Raw genomic sequence first — 26,983 nt, 5'->3', positions numbered from 1 at the left:
AAACCCTGGTGATCCTCTTCCTAGTTTTGAACACATGCTTTTCGGACTTTGCCTCTCACTCCCCTTTTCCCCTCCAGACTCTGCCTCTGGCTCTCATCTGCACCCACCCGATTCCCATCAGATCATCCACAGTACTCCCTGGGATGCAGGCTGCCTCTGCTCTCCTCCAGCTGTGGGGCTGCTGCCTCTACCCCTTCCTTGGCCAGCTCTAACCGTGGGGATCCAGGACACACTGAAATCTCTTGTGCTATTATGGAGGGAGAAAATAAAGAAAATTGGTCAGTTACAACATGCATAAATTTTTTCACGAGCTCTTACCCCTATCCCAGCTAATAAAAAGTTCTGTAAACCATTTCAGATTTTTTTTTAAAGATTTTGTTTATTTATTTGACAGAGATTACAAGGAGGCAGAGGCAGGCAGAGAGATGGGGAAGCAGGCTCCCTCCTGAGCAGAGAGCCCATTTCGAGGCTCGATCCCAGGACCCCGAGACCATGACCTGAGCTGAAGGCGGAGGCCTTAACCCACTGAGCCACCCAGGCACTCCCCAATTCAGATTGTTAAGGCAACAAGTAAATTCGAGGAACTCATTGGTTAGTGAATGGGCTTTCAGAAGACAATGGCCATTCACCCAGTTGATGAAATGGTAAATTCCCTCGGGATATGGGCCCTGAGGCTGCCCTGGGTCCTGCCTTCCTGGTTGTTAAGTTCATCCTTTGATGCTGTGAGCTCTCCCAGCATGCTTTGTGCTTCCGTTCATTCTGGCTGCCATCTGTGACTTGATAGAAAGAGTCCTGACTGACACTTCTGAACCGTAATTCAATTAGTCCTTTGAACAGTTCTGGGAGTGGCAGAGGCAGAAAATTCTAGGTCATCTGGCACTCCTGTTTTCAGACTTTCTATGATCACATGTGGCCTGTGTACCTGTCTTACTCAAAATATAAGCCTGGACTTTTTAGTGTGTGCATTATAGATAAACACCAGGATTCGGATTAGGGTTGCTACTTAGCTTAAGGATGGATTTTGACTCTTTAATGAAATTTCTCTACCCCCAGTGACCATTGACCTTCATATGGCCAAACTGAGTAGCTGTATTTCTGTCATTATATTTCTCAATAACCTTACTGCTTTTATGCAATGTTGATAGTTCTCTACTACTTGAAATATCTTTGGTTTCCAGAATCTTCCTTTCCAGGATTTATGGTCTCTTTTCTAGATGTTACTTCTGCCACCTTGACAAATCTCTCTTCAGCCACTGACTCCCTTTAATATTGTCTTTCTGTGGAATGGAGCCCTTGACCCTCTGGGTTCCTCCTTTACATCTATCTGTAAATGTACTTCTCTGTGTCTGTGATGCCAGTGGATGCATCTGTATTGACCATCCCCAAATATATATCTCTAGTTTGGCCTCTCTACTGGTCTCCAGATAGCTATAAAACTGTCTAATTGTTACCTCAATTTGCTTATGTCATAAGCAGTTCAATCTTGTCATCATCCTTCTCCAAATTGTGCTCTCTGACATTGCCCATCTGGTAAATGGTACTGCTGTTCAGTCAACCTTGTTCTGTCCATTTGGCCACCAGATCCTACCATTTCCATCTCCCAAGTCAGCATCGACCACTGTCTGCCCACCCCCTTTACCTTCCTTATCACCACTTCTTCTGTGTAGTGCTGGTGTTCCTCTCTTCTCCCCCATATCACCAAAATGGTTCATCAATGATCATTTTCTTTCTGCTCTCCTCTCCCTCCAGTCAGCCCTTAAAGGACCTACTCTGATCATTTCACTTCTCTGGGTAAAAGTTGTCATTAGATGACCATTCTTTTTTTGAACAGTGTCCTCTAATTATTATCAACATAATAATTATAATGTAATTATAATAATTATAACCTGGCCCATCTAACACTTATCCTTTCCTGCATATATCCATTTTTCCAGAAATAACAAACATGATGTTTTATAAGTGTGCCATGTATATTCTTAGGGCCTGCTTGTAAGACCTACAGAAAGCATCACCTTCCAAGACACTTTCTCTGACTCCTGCCCCTCTGGAAGTCTGTACATATACATTTCTACCTTAGTGCTTATCATACCCTTCTGGAATAGTCTGTTGACTTTTCTGTCTCTTACACTAAAATGTTTGGTCAAATCCTGTTAATTTTATGTCCCCAAATCTAGCCTAGTACACAGTTGGTAATTAGTGTTTATTGAATGAATGATTAATATATAAATGAATGAAATAAATGAAGATACAAGCAGAAATTTTTCTACATTAAAAAAATTCATATGATTCCTCTGAACAGTTCCATTTAGGTAATTTCATTTCTATTTTCAAATTCTATTCTGCATATTTGGAGAGAAGTTACATTCTTGCTAATTAAATGTTTCAGTTATAGTGTGTAAAGCTATTTATGCTATATAAAGCATGCCCATTTTATTGAATTAGAATATAATAAAATATGTAATACAAAAAAATCTTACTCTAAATGATTCAGTCTACAGTGTTTTCTTGTCCTTTGTCCACTGCCATAACTGTCAGTTATTATTGTATGGTAGGTAAGAGAAGTATAGGTTACCGGAAAGTCAGAAGTACTTATATTTTATTATGAACTAATCTTACTCTAATCCCCAAGGCAGCTACTTCCTTTGAATAAAGTTTCTTTAAAAGATCTTCTGGCATCTGCGTAGACTTGGTAATTTGAATATAGCAAAGCTTTAGGTGTTTCACTCATCTCTGTGCAGTGTTTTAAATTACTAAACATTTCCTTTTAAAAACTTTATTTAAATTCAGGTTAGTTAACATATACTGTATTATTAGTTTCTGGGTAGAATTTAGTGATTTATCACTTGCATGTAACACCCACTGCTCATTACATCATGTGCCCTTAATGCCCTCCTTAATGCCAATCACCCAATTACTGCATCCCCCCGCCACTTCACCTCCCCTCCAGCAACCCTCAGCTTGTTTCCTATAGTTAAGAGTCTCTTATGGTTTGCCTCCCTCTCTGTTTTTATCTCATTTTATTGTTCCTTCCCTTCCTGTACATTCATCTGTATTGCTTCTTCAATTCCACATACAAGTGAAAGCATATGGTATTTGTCTTTCTTTGCCTGACTTAATTTGCTTAGCATAATACCCTCTAATTCCATCCACATTGTTGCAAATGGCGAGATTTCTATCAAAATAACACCAGCATTTTTCACAGAGCTGGGACAAACAACTTTAAAACTTGTATGGAATCAGAAAAGACCCCCCAAAATAGCCAGAGGAATGTTGACAAAGAAAACCAAAGCTGGAAGCATCACAATTCCAGACTTCAAGCTCTATTACAAAGCTGTCATCATCAAGACAGTATGGTACTGGCACAAAAACAGACACATAGACCAGTGGAACAGAGTAGAGAGCCCAGAAATGGACCCTCAGCTGTATGGCCAACTAATCTTTGACAAAGCAGGAAAGAATGTCCAGTGGAAAAAAGACAGTCTCTTCAACAAATGGTGCTGGAAAAATTGGTCAACCACATGCAGAGGAATGAAACTGGACCATTTCCTTACACCATACACAAGAAGAAACTCAAAATGGATAAAAGACCAGAATGTGAGATAGGAATCCATCAAAATCCTAGAGGAGAAGTAGGCAACAACATTTTTGACCTCAGCCACAGCAACTTCTTACTAGACATGTCTCTGGAGGCAAGGGAAACAAAAGCAAAAATAAACATCTCCTTTTGAAATAATTTTTCTGGAATATAGTGTCTTTCTGAAAGTCTAAACCTTCCCCCAAATAACCCAACTTTTCTCTAGAGTTTGACTTATTAGAGGTTCCCTTTTCCAATTCTTCCTTAGCATAGTACCAGATGCTAAGCAGGTTCTCAGTGACAGTATTTTGAGTCTGTATTCTTGAAGCTGTTCTTTCTTTTTAGTTTGACCATTTTAGAGGATTCCCAACCCACCAAAGCTCCTAATGTATTCTCTGCAAAGCCAAGGTGAATTCAAGGATATAACAGAGTAGAGAATAGGAAGTAGAGTGAGTGTTTCTTCATCTCCTTGGGATTGTAGCCCGCTTGACCATCGGATAGAGTCCTCTTTCAAAGAGAATGCGCATACTCATACTCACAGATGCTAACAATAGGTTCAGGGGGTCATAGATTTCTAAAGGCATTTCATTGACTCTCTAGGATCCACGGAGCTCAGGTCGGTTAGCTCTGAAATCAGGTTTGGTTATTTCTGGAGTGAAGGATGTCATGTTGTATTGGGACAGGGTACAAGATGAGGCCAAACCAGAGATAACCAAAAATGGAAGAGGGCTTAGATTCTGTGAAAGTACACTCAGAACTTCCTTCTAAAGAAACATTAAAACTAAATTGAAGCATATTTACAAAACCAAGACCAGTAAGTCCGAAAGGAACCTTTTCATTTATTATAATGGGGAAGAGTGATACAATTTTACCTAAGTTTGAAGGGAAATACTGCATTGGCAGAATCACCTCATTGCTCAATAAATTGTCACTAAGCAGGAAACCTCATATTTCATCAGACTGAAAGGATTTGCATTGAGTTGGGAGTAGTTCATTGCCATTGTCTACAAAGCATAACACTTATTGTCTAATAGTTTATCTAGTAACAACACACAACCACAAAGTTAAGGCCAGTTCAGTTTTTTTTTTTAAAGATTTTATTTATTTATTTGACAGATCACAAGTAGGCAGAGAGGCAGGCAGAGAGAGAGGAGGAAGCAGGCTCCCTGCTGAGCAGAAAGCCCGATGCAGGGCTTGATCCCAGGACCCTGAGATCATGACCTGAGCCAAAGGCAGAGGCTTTAACCCACTGAGCCACCCAGGCACCCAAAGCCAGTTCAGTTTCATATCTATAATTAAATGCCTCTAAAGTGCCAGGCACTGTGCTAGGCTCTAGGGGAATATACATATGATTTTTTAAGGACTATACCTTCTTGGAGAGCTTGAGAAAGAGACTCAACTGTGGTAATTACTTTAACTAAAGTCATGGGAATGAGGAAAAGAGGCTTTAATACTCCCTACAGGAATGTAGGAAGACTTTATGGAGGAGACAGAACTTGAGCAGGCTTGGAAGATAGTTGGATTTTGACCAGTGAAAGTGAAGTGGGGAAACCATTTTAATTACAAATGTGTTCCAAGCAAACACATGGACATTAGAGCAAAAGGAACAGTCAGTACCTTCTTGTGTTGGTGCAGAGTGGCGTGCCACAAGGTAGAGAAATGTCCTTATATGGAACAATGGGCTTCACATTCGACAGGTGTTGAATACTTACAATGTGCAAGTGGAGAGAGACAAAAGGTAAACAATAATCATAATAGAAGGATTATAAAGGATTTTAGAGAGTGATTATGTCCTACAAAAATAATGGGGGGAAAGGCGGGGTAAGGGGGATTGCTGTGCCTTCTAGATTGCAAGTTAACGTGTTAAACTGGGTAGTCCAAGCATAATTTGGGTAGTCCAAGCGAAGACTTGAAGGGGATTAGGGAGAGAGCCATTCAGATATCTTAAGGGAGAATGTTCCAGCAAGATAGTGATGAGAAAAAACTGTGAGTGGTGTGTTCAAGAAATGACATGGATATCTGTATTACTGGAGCCAAGTGCAGAGGAGAGAAGTTGAAGACGCTGAGAAGTAAAGTGGTGTGGGGTGGGGGTTGGGGGTGGTCTAGAGGGTCTGGTAGAAGATTGACAGTATTTCTTGTTTCCTCTGCCAACTCCTCCCAAACACTCTGTAGTTCTCCGGTCCTGGAATCTCAAAGAAAACATACTCCCCTACAGCTTTCCCCTGGCACGGATGTGGCAACTCATCTATTCATATCGCAGTGGAACGGAATCCACTTAGTTTCTATTGCATTGTAAATTTTTGACTCAACCTCACAGATCTCTGAAATGGAGATGATTTTACTAGACTTCAAGTAGAAAGGAGGTAATATTTCAGAATGTTATGTGTTCCCTGTGATGGAGACATACACGTGTTGCATTAGACACAGCAGGTATGAGTTATTTTCCTAGAAAGGGTTTTTACACCAAGGATATTCGAAGGAAATTTGTTTGAAAGAAAGAGGGCCATTACAAAATAACTTTTTTAAAAACAAAGGGTGGGGAGAAAAAATTATGTTTGTAGATTTTATGTACGTCGAGAATTTTTTTTTTTTTTTTTTGACAGAGAGATCACAAGCAGGCAGAGAGGCAGGCAGAGAGAGAGGAGGAAGCAGGCTCCCCAAGAGAGCAGAGAGCCCGATGCGGGGCTCGATCCCAGGACTCCGAGATCATGACCTGAGCCGAAGGCAGCGGCTTAACTCACTGAGCCACCCAGGCGCCCCATATGTTGAGAATTTTTTAAACATACATGTGTTTTCTTTGGTCAAACAATGAAGTATGCATTTCGATATATTTGATTCCACGTGGTAATGGTTAAATTCCCTCTTCTAAACTGACACAGATGGTCTAGCCGAACCTTATTTTCTTCATGTGACTCTATCTACAGCAAGGGTATGAGGAACATGTTTGTGTGTGCCTGAGTGTGTTAATGGCCGCCTTCCGTTCATGTGTTCCTACTGTGTACACTGTACTTTATTTCTGATCTTCAAAAGGAGTCAATAAAAGAGACACTTTTATTCAAATTCCAAAGAAGAGTTACCTGAAGCTTACAGAGATTAAAAAATTCTGTTCAAGCTGCACAGCTTACATGTTCTTGTGCTGTAGTATTCGTGTTGCTATGACCCCCACATTCTTTGTATTTGCACACAATTAAATTGTCACCTTCTTTTTAACTCTCTTTGAACCGTATGTAACGAGAGTCTGGTAGAGGGGATAATTGTTAATAGGTTGATACCTACTGTGTGTTCTTGACCTGATAGAGCATCCTAGATTGTGGAAGGTAGTAAAGGTGTGAAAATCCTGTGTTCAAGTCCTAGCTTTGCCCCTCGTGAACAGTATGACTCTGGTCAAGTTACCATACAGTGGTGAGCTTACATTTCCTGATCTATAAATTGAGGATAATCGCACGTACCCTGCAGAGTTTTTTTGACAGAATTGAATAAGGATCTATTTTAGACTGAGTAAGCTTGGAGTGTTTGTCAGTTGAATATAGTAGGACCTGTTCTTTGTGTGGTTGGCAAAGCATGTTTCGGTACCAAGTGTTAATAGTCTACTCCGTGTCACACTTTAAGATTACACGTAATATAGCTCAAGGTATGATACGATAATTAGGTTGGAAGAAGAAAAGTTTATTACCAGTCTTGAATGGCAAGTTGTATTAACCTCATTTAACCCAGTCAAGTGTTCTGTAGCACCAAATGCAGAAATTTTTTGACAATCTGTCTCATGGTTCTTGCATAATTTAATTATTCCAGTTTCAACAATCTGTCTGTGTGCTCTTTGGCTTACATTGTACCTTACTGAACTACTTGATTCCTCTGATTCACAAAAGAAGAATAAAAGTATATTTTAACCCAAGTCGTTTTATTACTTACCATCTGCACTCAAATATAAAGTGTTGGTTAAATGTTAGGCCAGCACAGATCTATAGTTTTTGCTTCCTATAGTACTTAAACACAGTAATGATACAGCAAAGCATCTTTAGACCAAGAGCATGGCTAATTACTGAGCTTGATCAGAGTTGTGAGTTTCTGCCAAAAATATGTATTGATGAAAAATTAGAATGGCTTTGCTTTGACTTGAAGTTTTTCATTGATATCCTCATTGTATTTAATAAGTTTACCTAAAGAGTGTCATTGGTTTAATTTCATCCTGCTCATACTGGGAAGGAGGCAAGAGTTAAAGAAATGATGCTATCTGTATCTTCAGGTGGTTCAGAAAATCATAGAGGTTAACATCTTTTGAAATTGATAGCTATAGCCTTTAAAACTTTCTGGAATAAAAAACTTAGGGGCACCTGGGTGGCACATTTGGTTAAGTGTCTGCTTTCTGCTCAGGTCATGATCTCGAGGTCCTGGGATCGAACCCCATATCGGGCTCCTTGCTCAGCCGGGAGTCTGCTTTTCCCTCTCCCTCTGCCTATCACTCCCCCTGCTTGTGCACTCTCCCTCTCTTTCTCTCTGCCAAATAAATAAATAAAATCCTTAAAAACAAATAAAATTTAAAAATATAAAGTAATACTTAGAGGGGTGCCCAGATGGCTCAGTCAGTGAAGCATCCAGCCCTTGATTTCAGCTCAGGTCATGATCTCAGGGTTGATGAGATGGAGCTCCCCATCAGGCTCTGTGCTTAGAGAGGCTTTGCTTGAGATTCTCTCTGTCCCTCTCCCCCTCTGCTCACTCACACATGCACACTTTCTCTCTCTCAAATAAATCTCTAAAAAAGTAATACTTTTAAAGATGTTTACATAACATTATAGAGACCTATTCATAATTTGTGTGTGTGTATATATGTGTGTGTGTGTGTGTGTGATACTGATAGACACACACACACACACTTTGCCACTTGTTTAGGCAAAACTATTCTTTGCCTTCAGAGCTGTAACATTTGTTAGCTCAGCAAACCAGAATGTTCCCTCAACATTGTGTAGGTGTTATGTTTTTTGTTGATAATGTACTGCTTTTCATCTTCTATTAATGTTTGGAAAATAAACCTAGAGTCTAAGAAAGTCGCTAAGTATTCAGTGTGGATTATTACAGTCAGGGAAGCCCTCAGTCATCCATGTGTGGGAAGAAGGCAGAAATGGAACATTTAAATATTTGATCAAGTCTACTTTATGGAAATTATACTAGGCTTTGACATTCTTAGACACAATCTCAGGGACACCTCTGTATAACAAGGGTTATAATTTAAGCACTTCAAAGTGATTTGGTCTTGGAGAATGGTCATCATGAGGATGCCTATTATCACATCAAGCTATAATCATGGTTCTTTCCAAAGCAATTTGGAATGCATTCACAAGTGACATTGAACATTCTTTTGTAAGAGTCTACAAATTTTCAAGAGGGTAAAAGTCCCTATCCTATATTAAAAATAAATATATAAGTCTCCTAAGGATCCTGAAGAATGCTTATAGCAAATTTTCACAAGTATGGTGGTGAGTAATTTAGAGATAGAACTCCCATTTTTATCTTACTCATAATTTGAAGGCATTTAACAAAATAATTATATGGTATTACATGGATAGCAACCTAATCACAATTAGTTCTTCCCATTTAAAGCAATAAAAATGAATCTTGAGAACGAGAAATTATACTTGTTTTTTTTTTTAAGTAGATAAAGAGACTAGGCTATTCGATTAATTAACAATAATGGTAGTTGGTACTTAACAATTACTATGTACTTGGTGCAGTGATAAGCACTGTATATATGTCAGCTGGTGAACAATCATGTAGATACCAGCTGTATACTCATAATTTGTATAGAGAAGTAAACACTGAAAGAATTCAGTGACTTGCCCAACTCTCTATAGCTAATGAGAGTACTCATTCCTGATGAGAAGGAAGATCTGACTCAGGACTCACATTCTCAGCCAACACACATGAAGGCCTTTCTCAAACTCCCAATGTACCTGAATTAACAAAGTCAACCTGAGGTTGACCATTAGAGTGAAGGACCCCCAGACACAGTCTGGCTTCTAGAATATGCCATTTTCTAGATTAATTTAGAATGATGGCATTCATTTCTCCTTATATATTAAAATTGTCTGGGGAATTTTTATACTGAGATTCTGATTCCGTTGATCTTGGGTGGGGCCTGGGCGCTGGTATGTTTAATTACTCTGTAATTGATGTTAATATATAGCCATTTATAGATGCATTTATTTAGAGCAAACCGTGTCTTCTAGGACAACAGAATTCAGTGGAAATGCTTTGAGTTTGTTTCATTTAATTTTTAATACACTTGAACCACTAAAGAGTTATAATAAAAAACTCTTCCAGATGTATGAAGTACAAAAGTTTAATCCTAGCATGAGCAAAGCTCACTTTAGCCTCAGGGTCTTTGCAGTTGGCCTACAATACTGAGAAGTGTTGCCTGGATGGTTTTTTCTCTCGATTAAGGTTTCTACTCTAATGTTCCTTTAGAGAGACTGCCTGTGAATGTTCCCAAAATAACTCCTTCCAAATTGTTTATTATATTTAAAAAATTTTTTTCTTTAAACACTTCTGATTTTCTGAAATATTGCTTTTACTTGTTTATTGTTGGTGTCTTTGCAAAAACATGAACTGATAGCTTATCTGTCTCGTTTGAACATGTGTGTGTCCCTTGCACAGGGACTGGAGTTTGGCACTTAGTAAGAAGTCAGTAAATGCCTCTTGAATGAATGAATGAACAGCAAAAATTTAGGACAGATTTTGGTTAGTTCATTTGTTCTGACTTCAAACACAAATTCTATGGATCATTTTCTGGATAATTGGAAAGAGAGCACAGCTGGTGCTCAAATAGAGGTACTCTGTCTTCAGTTTAAAATTAAAGTTATTTGATAAGGCCTTTCCTGGAATGGTGACTCATTTGAAGATAATACTATATCTGGAAAATATTAGTTGTGTTTTCCAGTAAACTAGCCCCTTTAGCATGTAGCCAGGCTGTTTTTAGACTTAAAACAGCAAAAAAAAAAAAAAAAAAAAGAAAGAAAGAAAGAAAGAAAGAAACCAATGAAATAAGACCAACATAATGCTTTTTTGATGAGTTCGTATCATTAGTAACACTAGATATAATTTGTAGTTTATATCAGCTTGAAGGGAATCTCGGGTATTGAATTCTAAGCAATATCATTCTTACCTCTGGTGACAATGGTTTCTACCTGGACACAATATTCTTTAGAGAAACTGGGAAAAATTGTTTGGGAAAAACTCCTTTTTTCCCCTCAAGAGATAAGAAGTTGGATAGTATGGAGTAATGAAAATATCTCATAGGAGGGCATCTTCGCCTTTGTCCATGTATTCCTGAGGGCAGTTTTCTAGAAACTGCCCAAGCCAGGTACCGATTCCTAGAATAATAGAAAGTTTGCAACTTAAGTAAAAATGGCTTGATGATTCCTGTGGGACAGGGAAGCTTTCTTCAGTTAGATTATTTTGAAGGAAGGGAAGGACGGTTGGGTTTCATTCCATGCACATATATTTTGATCTGCAAATGACTGAAGTTCGTTGACTTGCCAAGCAACAGTGGACTCAAGGCATCTTCAAATGTGAAGAAGCCTTACGTATCATTTGTCTCAGCCACTTCACTTTACATCAGATAAGGGAGGCCCGGGAGGAAGTGACACTGGAACTCTAGCTTCCCTGGGTGATGGCCACGTAGGGCACACTGCGCCTTCCCGGCTAATGCGCTTCCGGCTAATGCACTGGGGGGCTTGCTGTGCTTATCTTGGGTTTATTCTAGAAGAATCATTTTGCTTCTTACTTAAAAATCCTGAAAATATATGTTTTAAAAATAATGAGGTATAGGTATATTATAAATGCAAAATATCCCTGGGTAAGAGATCTAAAGCATATGCGGGTATTTGAAGTGACAATGTGAAACTTGTTCTTCTGCAGGCTTACCTACAGTAGAATCCCATTTGTTTGGATAACTCTGGGATAATAAACTGTGAGGCTTTGTGCCGCTTAAGAGTTGAACGTTGACTAGCGCATCTCCCTCAGGTTCACCCTCAGAGCTCAACATAAATCTACTCCTGGTGATGTCAAGTCGGCCTTATAGAAGGACGGCTGTATACATCTCAAAGTACACAACATTAAAGAAGTTTGTGGGGAAATACCCTAAGTTAGGTTATGTGTCCGGAAGCGACGTTGCTGAGGTACAAGAAAGCGTGAACGTGCTCCCTGTACTTGGTGGGTCACATTTGGGTATAGAGAATTCCTTTGCCTTCTGGGAGGTGGTATAGTGAAAAAGTGGGGACTTAAAATCTCACTCTACTGCTTCAAGTCAGGGCCCTGGGACAAGTGAGAGGACACCCCTGACCCTTCTTTGGATCAGCTGCCAAATCACCTTAAGATAAAAGCATTGTAGAGTCAGCAGTTTAACAGCACCCATGTTTAGGGAGTGCAGACACTTCAAAAAGATAAAAGTTTTAATGCCATTTACAGTGGTGTGACATTTACATATCGATAGCTTTGAGCTTAGAACCTAGTTAGGAAGAAAGAGTAATTAAAATAGGAAGCCACTGTGTGACAAGCGTTGTTACCAAAACCCACAAGCATCTAGACAGATGACCAGGGGGTCTAACGGCATCACTTTTGGGGTCAGTATTGCCAGGGAGTGTTCTGACCAAGCCAGCCTCATGCGTGTTATGAAGATTCAACAAAATGCAGCTTGGCATTGGTAGGCATTGGCATAGATGGTAGGCATTGGTCATTGTGACTATTTGGGGCTCCTTCTCAGTTCTCTAGATTTAATATGATGCTCACTGCTTGATAGACATGCTGTTTTTTTTTTTTTTTTTTTTTTAAGATTTATTTGTTTGAGAGAGAGCACGAGAGAGAGAGAAGGGAAGGAGGGACAGAGGGAGAGGGAAAAGCAGACTCCCCACTGAAGAGGGAGCTCAATTCCAGGATCTTGGGATCATGACCTGAGTCGAAGGCAGATGCTAAACTAACTGAGCCACCCAGGTGCCTCTGGAATAGGTCCTAATCTTTAAAGAGATGAAATGAATGTATACTGTCATCCAGAAGTTACCTAATTGAAGAGCTTGTTATCATTTTGAGAGTTCAAATCTCTGTCCTTCATAGAATAATGAGCTAATAAAGGAGGACTGAGTCCTGATTCTACTTGCTAAGAGCTTCAAACTTCATGGGAGGTAAGAGGCAAGAAAGAGCTAGTGAGGGGCCACTCCAATATTAGGACAAACTGTGTGTATGTATTATCTCTCCCTGGCTTTTCTTTCTGTATTTCAGTTCACTTGAAATATGGTGGGTTGAATTCAAAAAGTGGAAAAAATTCCCTTTTATTTATATTATTTTAAAATTATTTTTAAAGATTTTATTTGACAGAGAGGTACAGTGAGAGAGGTAACACAAACAGGAGGGAGTGGGAGAGGGAGAAGCAGGCTTCCTGCTAAGCAGGGGGCCCAATGCAGGGCTCAATCCCAGGACCCTGGAATTATGACCTGAGCCGAAGGCAGATGCTTAACCACTGAGCCACCCAGGAGCACCTGTATTATTTTTTATTGAACATTAATGATCCAGTTGAACAGAAAATTAAACCTACTTTTTGGTCAGAGCTGTACTTGCTCTTGCATTTGCCGCTTTCCTTGAGATTGAAACTTGTCAGTAATGATGATTTACTCACTTAAGTACAATAATAATAAGGAATTTGTCAGGTCCTTAAGTCCTTAGAAGCAAAGTGCAAGACAATCAACATGCAGCTGCTTTCTGGCAAAGAAACAACACACGTCCTCAAAGTGACTTAGCTTCTAGTGGCGGCCTTGACTTGGAGAATAAATCCTCAAGATACTCAGGCAGTAAGTTTTGGGATCGTTTCTCTCACAGTTTATAACAGCACAGGTTGAAGGTGATGAAATTCTTATCAACAAGGAGTTTACAGTTTTGTATGTGATTAAGGACGTGCGCTTCTGGTTATTTATAACGTGCATCGGGATTTTAAACACTCCCATGATCATAAAATCCGCTATGACATATCAACTGATGGAACCAGCCATAGTTCTTACACCTCTTCTGAAAGGAAAGGTAGATCTGTCCTGGTATGGTTTTTACAATGTACATTTTTCACTTGTCGATGGCAGATGCTGAAGGAAGAAACTCACAACCATCCCATGAGAGCTTGGCACATGTCTTTGCAGTAAGGGAAACGGGCTTGACTCAGTACTAGCCGCCTTGCTTTTTTCCTTTGGAGCTCGTTCCACGTTAGTGCATGCAGAATTGCCTCATTTTTTTGTAAGGGCTACCAAATATCCTTTTATGTGAGTTTATACAACGTAGGCAGCCATTCTCCTGTGGATGGAGATTTGTGCTGTCTGCAGACTTTGGCCGCTGTAAACAAAGATGTCAAGAATATTGGTGTGTGCCATGTAGCGAATGGGTTAGTGCTGTGCAGCAGGAATTCCTAGGTAAAACTCTAGGCCCTAGGGTCTGTACAATTTTTAAATTTTTTTAAAGATTTATTTATTTCAGAGAGAGAGAGTGCACGTGTGTGAGTTTGGGGAAGGGGTAGAGGGAGACAGAAAGGGAGAGACACTTTGCAGCAGACTCCTGGATGGCTGAGCACAGTGCCTGTCAGGGGCTCTGTCCCAGGGTCTGAGCTGACCCAGGAGTCAGACGCTGAACCGACGGAGCCACCCAGTACCCCCAACTTTTTAAATTTTTGATAAGGGTGGCCAAATTGTCCTTTATAGAAGATTTGTTGTTTATATTCCCACCAGAAGTATGAGAAGATACATAATGGGTCCCATATGTATATCAAGCTTTTAAATCTTCACCAATCTGATAGGTGAAAAATACTATCTGTATATTTTTAATTTACACAGATTTTGTTACACATGAGAGAGCATTTGAGGTTATCCCTATTTTATTTGCTATGAACTCTCCCTGCCTTTTCTGTCCTTGTTATCTAGGAGAGTTGGTCTTTTTAAGATTTGTTGAAAATCTTCCCATGTTGGAAGAACATGCCTTTTTGACAAGATTTGCAAATATTTTCCTCATTTGTTGTTTATCTTGTGACATTTTTGTACTATGTTTATCTATGAAAGAAATTAATTTTTTAACTTGTTAATCTTCGATTATTTCTGCCTGCAAACATACAGACACACACATGTGCATACACACATAGGCACTCTCTTATTTGTTTCAAGTGGTTTTATCTAGAAGTTATTTGATAAATAAAAATAAAAACCAAATAAAAATATTTGGTTTTATCTAGAATTTATTTGATTTATCTCTAGTTTTCCTCAGATGGCTTCTCAGTTATCTCAACACCTTTCAGTCCCATTGCCCTGCTGGTTCAACATGCCATTTACCTCCTAGCCTGAAGTCCCATATGTATGTGTGTGGGTTTTTGTCTAGACTCTGTTCACTGATCTACGTTTTTATGCAACTGTGAGAACTTGACAACTTTTCTAAAACATTATTTTGCCAGCTGATGACATAGGCATTTCAACACAGAATACTTTTCCCATTTGCAACTGTGGGGAGCCCAAGCTGTCCAGTTAATACAGCTAACTACTCAGAAGTGGGGCTTGCACTTGCGGCTGGTGTACTGTCAGGTCTGACCTCTTTGCCCTGACGCCTGTAGTGCTCTTCCTTCTCCGGCACCCACTCACAGCTCTTCCTCACCATTCCACACCTCACAGTCCTGTACGGGACTCTATGCAGGAGACAGTTCTGAGTGGGTGGATGGAGTGTCCTGTCCACACCTAAGCTAATCCACACAGGGAAAAATGGTGATCCTCCCTGAGTTAGGTGACCTTGGATGCCCCTTCTACAACAGAAGTTCCCTCTTTCGGACACCATCTCCTCCCCCAGTGATATCCCCCAGGGCCAAAGAAATTGTTATAGTAGGACAGCAGGAGGTGAGAGGTCCTACTCCCTCACAGGCATCTTTGTGGTAATGACTACCTGTTTAGGTATGTTTGTTAGGTGTTGTCTATGGGGTAGGCAGGGGGCCAAGGTACTTTTGGGGCAACATAGGTCAAGATCAGTTCATGAGAGCCTGGCACTACCTAAAGAGAGCCAGAGGCCCCATGCTGCCACTTCAGACCCTAGTCTGGCTGGGGGGTCAGCATGCCTGGGATAGACCAACTGTGGGCTCCCAGCAACTCCACATGTCTGAGGCAGGAAAACAAGGCTGCCAGCTTGTGGCAGCCCTGACAGTGACCCTCAAGGGTTGATCTTGGCCTCCAGCCCTCGCTAAGGAGAAAAGGGACCTCCCCAGCCCCATGGGAAAGAGGCCCTGAGGACAACAGTGTTTTAATAGCAGTAGACATCTGTGACTTACAAGACTTAAAATACATTTTTACTCTATCTCCTTCTCTTAAACAGGATTCTTTTCTAAAAAATTTCCCTTTTGTGCACCTTTATTTTTCCATAGGGAAATTAAATAGCTTGATATCAGTCAAACAAATAGGTTGCTGCTGTATTTAAGGTGTCTGCATCAGTTTTCCGAAGTGCTATTTGTTAGTGGTTTTACTGGGAGACCATGGGACTTTGGACCTTGGTGTCCATATTATCGTGGCTTCGTTTTAAATAATGTAGGGGATTTTTTTTCTTTCTCTCTGTTTTGGAACTATTTCAGTTCTGGAGGTATTGGAGGATACAGTATTGGAGCTATTTACTCCTTATAGTTTTCTTTTCACGGAATTACCTGAGACTGGTACTTTTTCAAAGGTATACAGTAATGGTGGGATGGGATTGGGGGGGGCAGGAATCACTGTCCTAGCGTTTCCTCAATTTTATTTTCATCAACTGGGATATTTATAGATTCTGTCATGCTAGGCCAGTGGTTTTTATACTTCATTTATTTTCTTTTTTATTTATTTATTTTTATTAACATATAATGTATTATCAGCCCCAGGAGTACAGGTCTGTAAATCACCGGGTTTACACACTTCACAGCACTCACCATAGCACATACCCTCCCCAGTGTCCATAACCCCACCCCCTCTCCCTACCCCTCTACCCCCGGCAACCCTCAGTTTGTTTTGTGAGATTAAAAGTCTCTTATGGTTTGTCTCGCTCCCGATCCCATCTTGTTTCCTTTATTCTATACTTTATATTTTAGAGCAGTTTTCTGTTTACAACAAAATTGAGAGGAAGGTATACAGAAGGTATACACCACACACTAAGAGCCTCCCTCATTATTAACATCCCTCACCAGAATGGTAACTTTTTTTTTTTTAAACCAAGGAGGAACCTACATGGACACATCATAATCACCCAGCGTCCATAGCTCACCTTAGGGTTCACTTTTGGTGCTGTGTGTTGATTGGGATTGGACAGATGTGCAATGACATGTATCCATTATCGTAATATCATACAAAGTATTTTCACTGCCCTGAAAATCCTCAGTGCTCTGCTTATTTGTCTCTTGCTCTAGCCCAGTTTTGGCAAATTACATTTTCCTAGTGAACCATGCGTTTCATACAAGTGCATTTTCAAATTGCTGAGAGAAGTAGCAGTCTCATTTCTGTTACCTTCCTCGGTTCTTTTTTTTTTTTTTTTTTTTTTTAAAGATTTTATTTATTTATTTGACAGAGAGATCACAAGCAGGCAGAGAGGCAGGCAGAGAGAGGAGGAAGCAGGCTCCCTGCTGAGCAGAGAGCCCGATGCGGGGCTCGATCCCAGGACTCTGAGATCATGACCTGAGCCAAAGGCAGCGGCTTAACCCACTGAGCCACCCAGGCGCCCCCACCTTCCTCGGTTCTTGACATTATTTCCTTTTATGTTATGTATGCGTGTGCCTCCCATTTTTTTAAGAAAAGGATCTCTTGGGGCTCCTGGGTGGCTCAGTGGGTTAAAGCCTCTGCCTTCAGTTCAGGTCATGATCCCAGGGTCTCTGCTCCACAGAGAGTCTGCTTCCTCCTCTGTCTCTCTGCCTGCCTCTCTGCCTGCTTGTGATCTCTCTCTGTCAAATAAATAAATAAAATCTTAAAAAAAAAAAAAAGATGTGCGATGAAACATTTTTAAAGAAGAATCTCTTGTGTTTTTAAATTAATTTTTCAAAAGTTCTGTATTCTAATTATCTGCTTTTCCTTTTTCTTTACCGTTTTTCTCTTTGCGTTCCATACTTTCATTTTGCTGTTCTTTTTCAACTTTCTTGTGTAAGATTGGATAAATCTTTTAGTAATTTCAGTTTTCATGGTTCTACAAATATTTAAGACTGTACATTTTCTCCTTAATCTGGCTTTAGCTATTTCTTAACATTTTTTTAAAAGATTTTATTTATTTATTGGACAAACAGAGATCACAAGTAGGCAGAGAGGCAGGCAGAGAGAGAAGAAGGGAAGCAGGCTCACTGCTGAGCAGAGAGCCCAATGTGGGGCTCAGTCCCAGGACCCTGGGATCACGACCTGAGCCAAAGGCAGAGGCTTAACCCACTGAGCCACCCAGGCGCCCCTTTCTTAACATTTTTAAAAGAATTTTTATTGTATGTATTTTCTAAGTATTCTGTAATTTTACATTTATTTCCTCTTTAACTTGTGTATCTATACTGTTACATGTTTATGGAGGTTTCTTAATTTTTTGTTGGTTATTACATCATTACTTCAAAAGGAGTTATTGTTTTGGTTCGTAGGTTATAAGAATCTGTATCAATGACCTTATTAAGCTTGCTCTTTAGGCCTAAGATACCTTGGTTATTTGTAGTGCATTTGCTTTTTTGTGAGCTGGGAAAAAGAAATTAAATGTGCTATGTTTAATAAGATTCTGTCTATATCTCCTGTGTTTCCTATAAGTTTTGCTTTATGAATTTTAATACTTAACTATTTTATTCACAGATGTTGTAATTGTTAAATCTTCTATGGGTTACATTCTTCATCATCACAGAATGCCTTCTTTTTTGTAATTTAATGTTTATGGTCCTGAATTGACCTGTTTAGTATTAATTCTTAACCTTTACTCTTTTTATTTACTTTTCCTGGAAAACCTTTGCTCACATTTTTTTTTCCCAACCATCCCTGAGCACCTTGTTTTAAGTGTATCTCTTACATGTGTATTTACTACACGTAGTTGTTCTGCTTTCAAGAATATCATTCTTTCAAAGATGAGAATATTCTTCTTATAATTAGAAGACCACTTTGGCCTAATTCTGTCATCACCTTTTGTGCTGTGTGTGCTTCTCTTTATTTAGACAAAATGTATTGGCTCTCCTCTATGTGTGGTGTTTAAGTTAATAAATTTCCACTTCTTCTCACTTGCCTTCCTTCCTGTCTTTTCTTTCACAATTAAGGGTGTTTATATTTTAATTAATACTAATACTTTTATTTCTATCTTTGAATATACCTCTGTTTCTCTTACTGAATTTATCAGCTGTATAAGATAATTTTTGAATCCCCAGTTCTGAAAAGACTCAGTATCTAATCGACTACTGTGTCCTTCTCATTAAAGTTTTGGTAGTTATATTCTACATTTTATGATTCTATTACCATAATGGCCACAGGTTTGGTTTTTGTTCTTTTGTTTTTTTCTTTATCCTAGGATTAAATGACTTCAGAGGCCACTACTATTGTTTTTCTTACTCCATTTTTCTCTTCTTCAACTGGAATGTATCCTCAGACTTCAAGAAATTTCAAACTGCTTCAAGAAAGCTATCTTGGAACAATGTTCTCTGAGTTCTTTTATGTTGAAAAATACCTATCTTTGGACTCTATACTTCAGCAGTTGCTTAGCTGGATATAAAATTCTTGGTTCATGCTTTTTCTAAGATCTTCTCAGCCATCACTTTACCATGTGCTTGTTGTATATTCTCTTAAAGAATTCTGTAAACGGTTGACAGAGGAACAAGAGAGGAGATTTTTAACAAAATCATAAAAATCTAAATGAAGCCCCCCCAAAGTGAAGCCTTTCAAAACAACATCCCACACACCTCAGTTGTGTCTATAAGCATTACGGCAGCATGTCCCATCATAATGATATACATTATAATGTCTCAAGGTGTTAAGAAAAATGTAAATCACCTTTAGTGTTAGTTATAATAATTTGGCAAGTGTATAATTTGTTTTGGAAGTATTCTAGTAATTGAATAGATCTAATACTTTTTTAACATTATCTGTTAATTTTAGCTGATGAAAAAATTTGGTTCTTGAAATTTATCTCCTAAGGACTCAAGCCATATGTGGTACTTAAGTCTCTAACAGTTTTTCTAAAATGGGAGAACAAGTATGTGATGATCACTTGAGAAGATTTTTAAATTTAAGACAAGTATGTTCTACCAGTTCCTGTCATCCCCATTTGAGAATTAGTGATTAAGTCCGTAAGGATACCTGTTAGTGAGAGGAAGGAGGGGCCGTTGTTGACTAGATTTTTCAAAGCAGGTTTCTTGATGAGCTGATTCTTGGGCTGGATAGATTTTTGTCAAGGTAGAGAAGAGAGGGAGAATATTCTAGATTGCTGGGAAATGACATGTTGGTCAGAAAGTGCCATACAGTGAGTGCCTGTTGAGAGGCCCCCGCTTGTCATGCTGCTGCTGCTTTGGCAGGTCTGATGTAGGAGTCGAGTACCTGCCTTCGTCCGAGGGCGGGATTTTCTGTCTGCAAGAACTTGAATCAGCAAAGGTTGGCAGCAAACAGTTATTTTTTTCAGGCTGTTATGTGATTAGCACCCTTGAAATAGGCTGAATTCCAAAGTGCAGTCTTAACCTGATTTCCATTCAGAGTGGAGATCAGTTTAAAAAATCGCTGAGTACACAATCCAGATCTCTTGAGGGTTTCTATCAAGTGTGGACATAGGACTCCAGAGAAGCTCTGGGAAAGAGTTCTCTTAGGAGACAGAACAGTTGAGTTTGGTTTCCATTAACCCTTTCCCGGCAAGTCCAAATTTTATTGCCCTGGGTGTGGGGGGGTCATACTGGTAGGAGTGTTTGATGATAAGTGTGTGTATTTTGTTTTAATGTTAAAGAGAAATGATTATCTGGACTCTGGCCCGTTATAGTTTAGATATTCCTCTATGAAATTTCTGTTCTAAAGGTTCCAAGTTCTATTTTTTTTTAATGCACAGCAATTTTAAAACAGGGGCAAATTAACCTATGCCTTTCAGTACATTGTGAAACCTCACAGTAATTTCTAGGCTTTTCTGTTTTCTAAGACACAGCTAGAAGTATGTTCATTTATTTATTTATTTGAGAAAGTGAGAAAGAGAGAGAGAGACAGACAGAGAGAGGGAGCAAGAGAGAGGGCACAAAGGAAGAGTAAGAGGGAGAAGCAGACTCCCTGCTGAGCTGGGAGTCCCATGTGGGACTTGGTCCCAGGACACTGAGATCATGACCTGAGCCGAAGGCAGACACCTAACTGAGCCACCCAGGCACCCCAGAATGTTACATATTTTTGTTCTTCTCTTCAGCAAACATTTGCTGAATCCTGTGAATTGGGGAAACAAAGGTGTAGAGGAGTACTGAGAGTCCATGGAAGCAGTGGTCTGCAGATAGGAAGTCCATGGGATCTTTACAGAGTACCCAGAACTAAATAGGAGCTCTGGTATGTATGTTTGGCATTTCCTGACTTTAGGGCTTCTTAAGCATCCAACTTCCATTTCCCAAATTCTGTGGCCTCCCCGTGCATAGCATTAGTAGGTCAGGCCTGTGGCGTAGCCTTCTGTCTACCTATTTCCCATCAAACTAGTGCTCACCCAATACCAGAGAACATAGACGTTTTCATTCTAGATGCAGTTTATGCCATGTTTATAAACCTGGTTTTGGTAGACAGAGGTATTAGGGTCAAAATACACCTCTGAGCCTTACTGGCTATGTGACATTAGGCCTTTAATTGGATCTGTAAGTTGAGAATGATATGGTCCTTACGAAAACTAAACGTGGTATCCTACGTGAAGGACTTAGCCAAGTGCCTGGCACGTAATAATTGTCAATAATTATGTGTATATGGTAGATATTCCTCTCATAATTATTGTGTGTAATAAATTGTGAACTCCTTAAAGGCAGAAAGCAAATTCATTCCATTTTTCTGTTTGACGATTAGGGACATTGCTGAGATAGTAATGTAACAAATGTTTGTTCAATAAATTATGCAAGGCTACCAGCTGCTGAGATCTCCAGGAGAAAGTGTGTTCTTTCAAGATTCTAAGGACATGGGTGTTGCCTCATTTCCCACCACCGTCAGCGCCATCTGGGGCTCATAGAAGTCAGGTGCTGAGTCTGAGACACCTGTGGTTGTTTGGGTGTTTATTGTATCATTGTGTAGAATTATAAAAGAAAAAATTAAATAGGTATTATTAGGAAAATGGATAGACCTGATGATGCATTGACCTCAGTGAAGCTATTTTGTAGCATTTAAAGCAGACGGCTTAGCACCCGCTGACACCTGATGGAACACTACAACGTATTGGTAAGCAAGGGGAGCAAGGTGCAGAAAACAAAACCATACATAAAATGATTCCGTTAGTTAGAATCACATGCAAGGTAACTGTCTATTCATTTCCCCACACTCATAGATCTATCATTTTCATACCAGTACCTCTAGAAGGGGCTCTCAGTCCTTCATCCATCTCTCTATTGCGCCCCTCCCCCATCTTCTCTTTGGAAACAAGAAGAAAAATAGTTCTGAGGCTACAAACCCAACTGATACAAATGGATTTGGCAGAGGACAGTGTTGGGCAAGGCAAAGTTTTGATTGATCTGTAACATCCTAATACTTTGCAGGGAGAATTCTTTAAGAAATTTCCTGTTTGTGAACTCTAATTTATGTAAGAAAGCCATGGAGCTGTTTCCTTGTTGAAAATGTTGTATGATGTCTCTGTGGGCTACAGGCGAAACCTTATTCACCCTGGCTTGAGCAAAAAAAGGAACTTTCGGCCACCATACTGGCAAGCCCAAGTTGGTGTTACTGGTTTTGTTCAGGGTATATCCAGGGGCTCAAGAAATGTTAATCAGGTTTCTTTTTGTTTCTCAGTTGTGCCTGCCTGTAGTTTATTTCATTCTCGGAATCAGTTTCTGTTATGGTATATAAATACAAGGGAATATAACTCAGGCATAAAAAAGGAAGGAAATCCTGCAGTATGTGACAACACGGGTAAACCTTGAATACATTCTAAGCAAAGGAAATCGATGCAGAAGGACAAATACTGTATAATTCCATATATATATGAGATGTCTAAAACAGCTAAACCCCTAGAATCAGACAGTACAAATTCACATGGGAGCATGGGAGAAATGGGGAGAAGTTGGTCAAAGGGTATCAGCTTTGAGCTATGAGATAATATGGTATTACCGTATGGTAATACCCTTTGATTGGGGTATTATTAGTGGTGTCATGGATAACGGAATCATGGCTGCTTGCAATGTCCAAACTCATCCAGCTGTACTCATCAAATATGTACAGTTCTTTGTATGTCCATCACACCTCAGTAAGCTTTTGTTTTAACAGAAAAAGATGATGAATATGTTCTGGGGATCTAATGCCCAGCATGGGGGCCATACTTAATGCTTTTTTGTAACTTTGCAGTTACTGAGAAACTAGATCTCTCTCTTTTTTTTTTAGTAGAGTTGACAAGAAAGTGCATCTTTAAAAAAAAAAAGATTTTATTAGAGAGAGAGAGAACAATTTAGGGGGAGGGACAGAAAGAGGGGAGAAGCCGACTCCCTGCTTAGTGGATCCCCAGGAGGCATCATGATCTGAGTTGAAGGCAGACCCTTAAACCTACTGAGCCACCCAGGCACCCCCACAGGAAAATAGATATTAGTGTTCTCAACACACACATATACACACATACACAAGCTGTATGTGAGGTGACCCGTGTGATAACTCTCCTTAGACAATGTTCTGTGTCATTTATTATCTCAGTAAAGCTGCAGCAAGTTAACGAACCTGTGAATAGGTATCAGGAAGATAAAAGATGGTTTGGTCATCTTTCCTTCCTGTCCCAAAGACAGGAGGTGTTGATTCGTGTTGTCTGCGAGGGGAGAATTGATCTAAATAATAGGCGTGCCTCGGAGAGTAAACAGCACCTCCCTTCCTATCCGAGTACCTCAATACAAGCTGTACATTGACTCCGTGTGTCTTCCTGAAGAACCATGCTGCTTGCTAGGCAGACGTTTTCTCCTTCAGAAGTCTTTGCTAGACCTGATGCACTGAGAAATTGAATCTGGCATCAGGGGAGGAATTAAAATGTTTAATTTTATACTTTAGCGTCCCGTTAATTTTCATGTTTTATTCCAATTAGTTTATAAGTTTCCCTTTTTAAAAGACATTTTAGATACTATTGGAAAACTTTAATCTGAAATTTAAATTCCATATGTGTGTGTGTGTATGCGTATTTTTTTGAGAGAGGGAGGGGGGAGGGGCAGAAGGAGAGGGAGAGAGAATCTTAAAGCAGGCTCCATGCCCAGCATGGAACCTGATTTGGGGCTTGATCTCATACCCCTGAGATCCTGACCTGAGCTGAAATCAAGAGTCAGATGCTTAACCAACTGAGGCACCCAGGTGCCCCTAAATTCCATATTTTAAGACCTGTTTCTCTCAATGCTTCTTTTTCTGCACATCACAATAGCAGTGTGCTTTTCTTTTCCATTATACAAAAGAAAAATTGGGATTCTACATGACAATATAGACTTTGGAATGCCTGTTTTATCCAAACTTCATATCATCAATATTTTCTTTCCCAGAAATTCACAGTTTTCCTGCAGGGCACCTCCAGAATTTGTCACTGTTGACTAGGGCTTTCAGCATGCTCTGAGTAGACACAGTCTAATGGTGTGGTATTGGCTCCTTTCTCACGGAAAGAATATTCCAGAATCCATTCTTCAAGTCTCCTTTCGAAAGGAGATTACTCCTCTCACTGGAAAAAGAAAAGAGTTAGCAGGAACCCTTGCCTGGATACCCACACTGACTCCTCAGTGGCGGTTTTCCTCTGGTGTGTAGCGGCAACAAGGAAGTGACGCTGTCAGACTTCCAAATGGAGTTCCATCTGCTAGTTTAGGTAGCATGGATATTTTCTCTTATGTTCCTATCCTTCTGCTTCACGACAGTCTGAAGGGTATGTGACCCCTTACCTCTTACTTCCCATTACAATTATGATAATAAACAGCTTTTCTAATTTCTTCTCTAAGAATAATCAAAACACTTCAGATTTGTGAAGTCTTTTGTTGGACTGTTTGCTAGTGGATATTTATGGAGAAAAATCACTTTATCTTATTACAACATTTTAAATAATTTACATACTTCTGGTGGCATAGCTATTTGAAACTTAAAAATATAAACCTGAGTTGTCATGGATACGTACATGGAGAAGCTTACTTCATCAATTTATTACGAACTATTTTTAGCATGTAATGTAGTTTAACCAAAAATACGGCTCTTTGATTGGGGTTCATTTTCTTTTTCACTAGGTTTATTTTATTAAGCATATTGTTCCTGAGTTGTTTTTAATTCTTTTTTCTCTAAAGACTGCCCCCCCACCCCAAGGGCACAGTTTAAACTGTGTTTCAAAAGGACTGATCAGCAGTCTGGTTTGACTTTTTTCTTTCTGTTGCTGATGTGTTAAGGAGGGTTTATGTATGACCCTCAGAATAGTGCTTATTATAATGTGTTAGACTAACCCACTAGGGAGCTCATAGAAATCTAATTGACCCAGAGCAGGGCCGGGGCAGGGAGTGCAACCTTTGCTCCCCCTAAAAAAAAAGTCCCCAAATCTCATTGCATGCACTGCCTATTTCAAGGATACTGTAACAATTATTAAGAAGGGACTAGAAGCAAGAAATGATCTGAGCTGACTGAAACCTACGAAGGAGGGAAACAGAAAATGCATGGAGAAGTGGGTGGAACCAGATCCAGGTCACAGTGCCCATGAGCAAAGTGTTGGAAGAGAGGATTTGGGAAAGGTTGTTTTGTTCTGTGCTGTTCTGTGTGTGTGTGTGTTTGAATAAGCCAAGATTGGCTAGAACTAAAATTAAGGTATCAGATGAGTCTTCTTAAAAGTAATTTCTTTCGGTAAAATATACTGCTGCTAGGTACATAGACTCAAACCTGGGTAATAGTAAACTGAAAAAGAAATGAAATTTAGAACTCTCTTAATCACTTTTTGTACTTCTTCTTTCCCAGGGGGAATGGCCATAAAGTGCGGGAGATTTTCTAGAAACATAGAGAAAACATGCATTTCAGAACTAACCAACAGGAAAAGAAATAAAGTTTTTTAGAATATGCTTTTAAAATGCAGCTCTATTAAAAAAAAATAAAATGCAGCTCTATTAACCAGGGTAATAGCTAATGGGACAAAATTCTAACTGGAAAAATACACGACTGCTTTGAAGACTGTGTACTATTTATATAAAGAAACAGAATCTGACAGTGCATGAAAAACACATCTTCACATAAGCAGAAGAGACAACTCTAATATAAATTGCTAGACGAGCTTCTTTTTATAAGTTATCAGTGAAAAGTAAATTTGGGGAGGTTACCGTTGTTAAAGTGACTGTGCTCAAAATAGCTTGGTTGCTGGTTTTTTATAACCTTTCAATAGTAAAATTTAAACATTAGATCTGATCTCAGGTTAAATTCTATATATTCTATGGATTATAGAATTAATATCAATATTATGTAATAATTATATATAATGATAATTTAATATATAATTATAAGTATAGAATACTAGAAATTATCATTTCTATAAATATAGAATAATATATAAATAGAAATATATTTCTATAAATATAGAAATTATAATTATAATGTATAGAATACTAGAAATGTCCTGAGCACTACAGTGCTTTAAACATACTGGGTAGACACCCAATATATGCTTGCTGGAGCTGCTGCTGCTAAAGCTTCTTGGCCCACCATGTTTTTGATGTTGCGAATTTGATAGCAACATTAAAATGTCAGTATAAACTACTCAACTATTTAGATGTCTAAGTAGTTTAAGAATTGCAGACAGGGATACCTGTTTGGCCCGAGCTAGTATAGTAAACTTCTGTATGGTCTGTTTCCTTAATGAAATGAGTTAAGAGATAGTTTGGCAAAGGGTAGGTTTTGACAGAACCACCACAGGCTTATCTAACAGTGACGATCAGGTAGATGGAGATGGACTACAAGGTAGAGATAGAATGTGGGAGTTTAATAGGGAGATAGGGACCTGATGTGACCATTCTCGTGACGAAAGCATATGGTACAGCAGAGCTTGGGAGTCAGAGAAGCTGTTCACAGATGATGTGACAGTTGAGCTAGTCCAGAGGATGGTCTTCCTGGTAGATATGGGGAAAGGGGCACCGACCGTGGTGTAGCAAACTGTCAGGGGACCCTCCCCTCCCCCACTGCACCACACATATCGTTCATCAAGCTTCACTGGATCTCCTCCCATCTGCATCTCTTTGCTTGAGAACATCCTCCAGCAGCTGGAGCCCTGTGTGGCAGGATGGACGTG

The 26,983-nt window shown here is 39.5% G+C and overlaps 1 protein-coding gene and 1 non-coding gene across 6 annotated transcripts in view; one reads left to right on the top strand and one right to left on the bottom strand.

The window, feature by feature from the left end:
- Positions 1–26,983, top strand: part of TRPM3 (transient receptor potential cation channel subfamily M member 3) — a 797,862-nt gene that overhangs the window by 243,344 nt on the left and 527,535 nt on the right. The gene's annotated exons all lie outside the window — the stretch shown is intronic.
- On the bottom strand, positions 15,725–15,854 carry LOC125084191 (small Cajal body-specific RNA 20). Its single transcript, XR_007122539.1, has one exon. It is a non-coding gene; the product is annotated as a small Cajal body-specific RNA 20 (non-coding RNA).

Source organism: Lutra lutra, chromosome 13, assembly GCF_902655055.1.
Source record: "Lutra lutra chromosome 13, mLutLut1.2, whole genome shotgun sequence".
In the NCBI taxonomy this organism is placed as follows: Eukaryota; Metazoa; Chordata; class Mammalia; order Carnivora; family Mustelidae; genus Lutra; species Lutra lutra.
This window is presented reverse-complemented; position numbering and strand designations above follow the sequence as displayed.